The sequence below is a fragment of the Phalangium opilio genome, unplaced genomic scaffold, assembly GCF_054372755.1.
Source record: "Phalangium opilio isolate 3A_F unplaced genomic scaffold, DU_Popi_V2 ptg000209l_1, whole genome shotgun sequence".
NCBI lineage: Eukaryota > Metazoa > Arthropoda > Arachnida > Opiliones > Phalangiidae > Phalangium > Phalangium opilio.
In genome coordinates, this window is record NW_028324217.1 from 15949959 (window position 1) to 15956342 (window position 6384).

The 6384-nt window shown below is 35.0% G+C and overlaps 1 long non-coding RNA gene across 2 annotated transcripts; it reads right to left on the bottom strand.

The window, feature by feature from the left end:
- Window positions 1–4578: 4578 nt before the first annotated feature.
- On the bottom strand, window positions 4579–5790 carry LOC149620845 (uncharacterized). 2 transcript variants are annotated; one of them, XR_016375461.1, is made up of 3 exons: window positions 5279–5790; window positions 4709–5218; window positions 4579–4645 (listed from the first exon to the last, which is right to left on the bottom strand). It is a non-coding gene; the product is annotated as an uncharacterized LOC149620845 (long non-coding RNA). The 2 variants fall into 2 exon arrangements; XR_016375462.1 differs by having other exon boundaries at window positions 4592–5218.
- Between the last annotated feature and the right edge of the window lie 594 nt (window positions 5791–6384).

Genomic DNA, 6384 nt, shown 5'->3' on the forward strand with positions numbered 1-6384 from the left:
TTGAAGCCGTATTATACGTCTTAAAGCTTCAATTAGCTCCTAAAATTCTATTTGCTCACGAACAAGCTTTAAGCATTAAAGCTGCCCAATATAGTTACACTAGAACGGAAACTAAAATATTCACAATTGCGCCAAATATCTTAAACACATCAATCGGAAACATCTACCTAGGTACCCAGCCTTCGCGGGTTACAATCGCTATTGTAAAACACACCTCATACAATGGAACCTTGGATAGTAACCCCTTTGACTTTGGACATTGGAATGTCAATCATCTAGCAGCATTCATCAATTCTGAACAATACCCCTCCAAAGCCTTAAAACCACACTACAGTAAAAAGCAATTTGTCCGAAGCTATTACACTTTATTTTCGGGGTCAAACAGTCACTACAACGACAAGGGGAACAATATCTCTATGGATGACTTTGCCTCGGGCTACGCCATATACTGTTTAGACCTGACACCTGACGGTAGCGCGAGTCATTCCGATCATTGGAGTCCTACGAAGCAGGGACAGTTAAGATTAGAATTGGGATTTGAAAAACCCACGCCCACTACACTGAGCTGCATCGTACTATCCGAATTCCAGGCTTTGTTACAAATAGATAAAAATAGAAACGTGTCAATCGTTTGTTAAGAGATAAAATGAATGCCGAACAGATAACACGATTTCTAAGATTCACGCCACATTTCAGGGGGGTTTATCCGAGTGATTTATTACCCGAAAAAATTGACAAGTTTCCTTCGTCCCTTATAATAAATTTAGACAATCACTATAACGACGGTTCTCACTGGGTCAGTGTTTACTTTGATGGCAACCGACGTGGTTATTATTTTGACTCACTGGCTTTAGGGAACTTTCTCCCTTAGATTAAAGAATTTGTTAAAAGAAATTCTAGAAAATGGTCGTTTAACAAAAGAAGACTTCAAAACTTGTCAGGTTCGACATGCGGACTATACTGTATTGCCTATATAATACAAAGAACAAAAAGAAAGAGCCACGAATCATTCATGAAGCGTTTTGGACGAGATGGTTTGAAAAATGACATCATTGTTACAAACATGTTGAAACGCGTCCGTAAAGAATAACTTATAAAAAAATACTCTTTGTAATTTCTTTTGCATCTTTAAAAAAAAATAAATGTGTCACCTTTTTTTTAATACTGTGTTCTTTTATTTCATATATTAAGGAATGTGGGGGGGGGGTAATGCTTGGAATGTAAGAGGGGGAGGTAAAAAAAAAGGGGGGGGGAATGTTTGGCAGATGTATAAGTTGGATATTCACATAATCATTTTCATTCCTCATCATGAACTCGGAGCTGCAGAGATATCGTACTTTTTACTCCTGGCCTCAAGACGGAAACTATATAAAAACTTTAAGCAGAGCGGGGTTTTATTCCTTACATACCGACGATCTAGTACAGTGCTTCGAGTGCGACGGTATTTTATAAGCATGGAAACCCGATGATAATCCTTACGAAGAACATTTAAAACATTTCCCCAAATGCAACTTTATTAGGGGTGGGCTAACAAAAAATATACCCTTCAGTTTTGATGAAACAGAGACATACACCAAAAATATCAATAACGAAATCAAGACCGAGGAAAAAACACCAGAAAAACCCTTAGAAAACACCGAAGAACTTTATCATACCTTTAAAGTTAAAACTAAAGATCTCGAAAGACTAGTCCTAGAACTCTACGCTAGAAAACAACTTAACGCTTTGTATATCAAAGAACGACTTGATGCCTTGCGTAAGATTTAAAAATAATATTAAAATTTATCTTCTTCCTTACGAAGATAGACGAAATTATTTTAGAATTAATCAAATACATTTTAATATGAAAATTGAAAATGTATCTTTAATATTAAAACCTATACTTTTAAAGAAAATAAATAACTTTGCATTTTATATTATGGTCTTCATTTATAAGCCTACAAATTGAAAACTTATCTTTAATATTAGAACTTTTAAAGAAAATAATTTTTTACATTATATTAGGGTCTTTATAAATTTACTCCTACCAAAAATCCATTAAGCATACAAAATCAAAGATTGACAGGTATTCCTCCCCAAAAAAGAGAGAAAACGTAGAAAGTAGGCTCCCCCGCCTTAACAGTGGCCGCCATCTTTGTTGCTCATACTGGCTGCATACTCTCTGCTATTGCTCGTGACAACAACATGAGAAGAAAGTAGAAAGGAACGCTGACGCTACTCAGGTCCAAGGCTACTGTGTTTTGTGATGGTCTCTTCCAAATGAACTTTTCAATCGAGTAGTAAAACTCTCCTTTCAGATGTTTGAAAACTTGATAAGATTTAATCAGGGGAAAGGGGTTTCAATGCATGGGAATATTTATTTATCTAAGAACACGCAATTCAACAATGAGGCAGAAACATAACGCTTGGTAGCTTTTTCATCAAATTTACTTCATCATATTAAGTCAAAATAATATAGGTCAGGTTTTATGAAATTTTTCAAGCCATTATTACAACTTAATCTTTTAACTTTTAGAAGAAAATAAAATATCTGCAGTGTGAAAATTAAATTTTTGCAACTTAGCTTGGAATGCATCTATCTTAATTGACTCTTTAACTCTTTTTTGAATAACGATAACATTTTAGATTCCAAAAATAATATATAATGTTCTTATGGCCAATTTACAAGAAATTCAATTATTAATTATTTCGGTAACCTCCAATTGAACTGAGATACCATTGGACAGAATTCCCATTCAACTGATATGCGGCAATGCGTTTCAGAAAAAGCGAAACGTCGGATATCTAGTCACTAGGATTTTCAAATAATCCCACAAATCCGAATGCAGATTTACGTACTAATCCCGTTGAAATTAAACAAATAGTATAATTTTCTTTCTTTTGAGCATGATCAATGTTTAGGGTGGGATCAGGAACGGAAGTAAACCAAATATTAAAAAACTAACCTCAGGAGTATTTTCATACTTTGTTAAAGCTTACCCTTCACGCTCAATAATTTGCGCAAAGAACGTGGGGTCCATTATTTAAGTTACAAAGCATAAAAATACGTTATACAGATTGCCATTCGTGCAATGTTTAAATATAATGCCATAAAATGTTTTTTGGAAATGGAATGGGTATATTTTGCACAATATTTTGCGTAAAAAACTGCAGACATATTTTGAGCGAGGCTTATTTCTCAAAATGTTATTCAATAAATTGAACAAATTTTGCATTAAAATTACATTAAAGTCGGTGTGTTTGATGCTTTATATGTAATGTCTAGACAATAAAATTGTACCCTGTCTATGGACTAAACATCAACTTTTTATTGTGACAAAAATATATTCAATAAATTTGAATAAATCATGTGGAATTTAATCAATAGATTTTTCCAATAAAGTTTTTAGGTTTTTTTTTCTAAAAATTGGGCATTCAACATCATGATGGATTTTGGAGTATAGCATGAACAATATTGTGAACATCATTAGAAAAAACTACCAATGCAGCGTTGAGAACTTGAGACGGTAACCCTCAAAATTATGTAAAGCTTTTTACACGTTTTTCTGTTATCTATGCACGGCACAACACTATACAAGATTGCCTAATTTAGTATGTGAATGCAAGAATGAGGAATTCTTTATATATGCGCAATTGCCATTTCCATGCATTTTCCTAGACATTAAAAACTCTACAAGAATATCCGTGTTTTGCGACTAACAATTTTACTAAAAATTTTAAATGACATTTATTTATTTCGAACTGAGGGGATCGGGTCGCTAAGCCAAGTCGGCTTGTGTGCAACCCCCCAAAAGCATAAGGTACATCAAATAAACAAATAAAAATTAGAATAAAAAATAAAAATTCAGGAACTCTTTCGAATCCAATCCGTAACACTTCGACGGAAATGGACGGAACATTCTAATAATAATAGTCAATCAAATTCATATCCTAAATGCCTAATTATTCCCTATACGTGAAAACGTGTATTTAAAATTACGTAACACCTAGTGATTTCGTTTCTTTAGAATATTTCGAAAAAAATTGTAATTCCATTTCATGTTCTAACCCATTTAATCTTCAGCGTTTCAGGGAGTTAGTAGAAGATTATTTTGGTAATAACAACAGCTACTGCCGCTGACAACAGCATGAGAAGAAAGTAGAAAGGAACGCTGACGCTACTCAGGTCCAAAGGCTACGGTGCTTTGCGATGGTCTCTTCCACGTGAACTGTTCAATAGAGTACTGCAACGCTAGTTTATGATACTTCAAAACTTGCTTTTCGAACATCGGTTCCACCCTGAAACAAAACCGAAATTAATGCTTTTAATAGGTTTAAAATGAAATTGTTACTGACATCAATTGAGCGTTCAATTGTGGTATACTTTGGATCCAGAGGTGTTGAAAATGAAGTGTTTGTAGTCGAGGTTAAAAACTTGTCTCGAAAAGTAAAATCCTCCTTTTCTCACGAAGAACTCTTTATCCGTCTCGCAATCATTTAATAAAAATCCGAAGATAAAATTCATCGAGTATGAGTTTATGATCAGAGCTCTTTCCCCCGAAAAAATAACTTGGAACGAATCAATCACTGAAGAATTGTAGAACTTGACCATTTTCTCCTCATCGAACGCTTCTAGCCATTTCTTAGCAACAGGGTCCCGGGCCGCCTGATACAAAGCAATGCCGTCAGAATAATATATAAAGCACTTAACACGAAGAATAATATTCACCCAATCTTTAATATATTTGAAATCGTCTTGATCTATAAATGCAGGCTCAATTCCCGATTTGATCAAGTCCGAGAGAGTGTCGATGCAGTTGTAGCTTTCCGTCAAGAAGTCCGTACGCAAGTAACAACCCAAGAAGAATAGTACGAAAGTCACTCCGATAAGCCACGATGAAGCGAGTAGACGACAAGTAATGTGCGGCAGAACAGCAGGAATCGCTACAAAACATGATTATCCTATTCGCTTTAGGTCTAAATAATCTTTCGTAATTAAGGGGGTTATTTGTATCTCCTGTATACGAAGTTGAATTAGTTTTAAATATTAGGGATGGCCTAATTGCTTACGTTCGGCGCACAAGAGTGACGCGTGCACCCAAACATTTTCAAGGGCTTCGTGGGTCATTTTCTTGACAACTTTCTTGGTGGGCACCGATTTGTATTTGTTGGTTACGATGGAGTGAATGACGAGCAAAATTGACAGGAGGGCCAAGGTTAACGGTAATAAAATTCGCACCTAAAAGAAACATTATCGAAACTCAAAGAATATTTAATATTGTTATTGACCAAAATTTACTTCGGTGTCCATATTTAAGAAGGACCAAGAATTGGACGTGTCTGTCACTTGAGGTCTAGACACGATAATCATCTCCTTTATTCCGACGGGCGGACACGGAGTGAAATGGTCCAATCGAGTACGGAAAAATGAACTTGGCTGATTCTGTGCAATAACAATCGATTTCTAAAACCGATAAAAGGGTTAATTACTTATTAAATAGGTTAATTTTCAGAGTTTTTCAATATTTTCCGTAAAATCGCATAACTTGAAAAAATTTGGTTTATTGTATATATTTTAAAGGTCTTCATCGCTAATAATTTCAAAATCCTGCCTGAAAGTTATATAGAAAATTTTATTACAGCTGCCCGTTAGCCATTAACGTTGTGTGGTGAAGTCAGGAAAACGTCTTCATGTACCTTTGGTATAAAGCAATTCATTTCGCGAATTAAGGGAAAATAGGTGCGAATAGTTGATTCTGACTTTTGTAGTAATGCCTCGCATTAGAGACAAAAGACAATTACTCGCGTCTAATAATGAATTCAAAATTAACTTAATTCTTAAAGAATTACAATCTATATAATTGAAAGCCTAGGACTAGTAAAAATGTACCGAATTAATTTTCTTATTTCCCGAGTTACTATTCTGTTCTTGAAAATTTTATAATTTCCTTATGTGTTCTAACACAAATACTGGCATTCAATTTGATTAATCGATTAATATATCTTGAATAATCGTCGGTAGTATTAGAATCGACTAATATTTCAAGTTTTTCAAAGTTAGTCAAACCTTTTACTCAAAGGAGACACAGAGGGTAGGAGCATTAAGTGAATTCTGTCTCGTTCAATCAAATTACTATTAGCAGGGATAGATTTATTTTTTAAGACGGAATATCATTCATCAGGGTTATTCGAGTGCGTGTCCAAGTCCACGACCCCCTTACCCGTGACGGAGGGGTATGAAAGAAGAGGCGGGTCTTATTTTCATTAGGGCGTTGTTTGTATATCCGGGTCAAATAAACGTCGTCTGCCCCTTCGTCTGCCAAGTTGGTATGGGCTCGGATTGTAATTTCTAGCATCTCCAATAACCGTTGTGATAAATGCCAGAGTTTATCAATTTCATCAAAC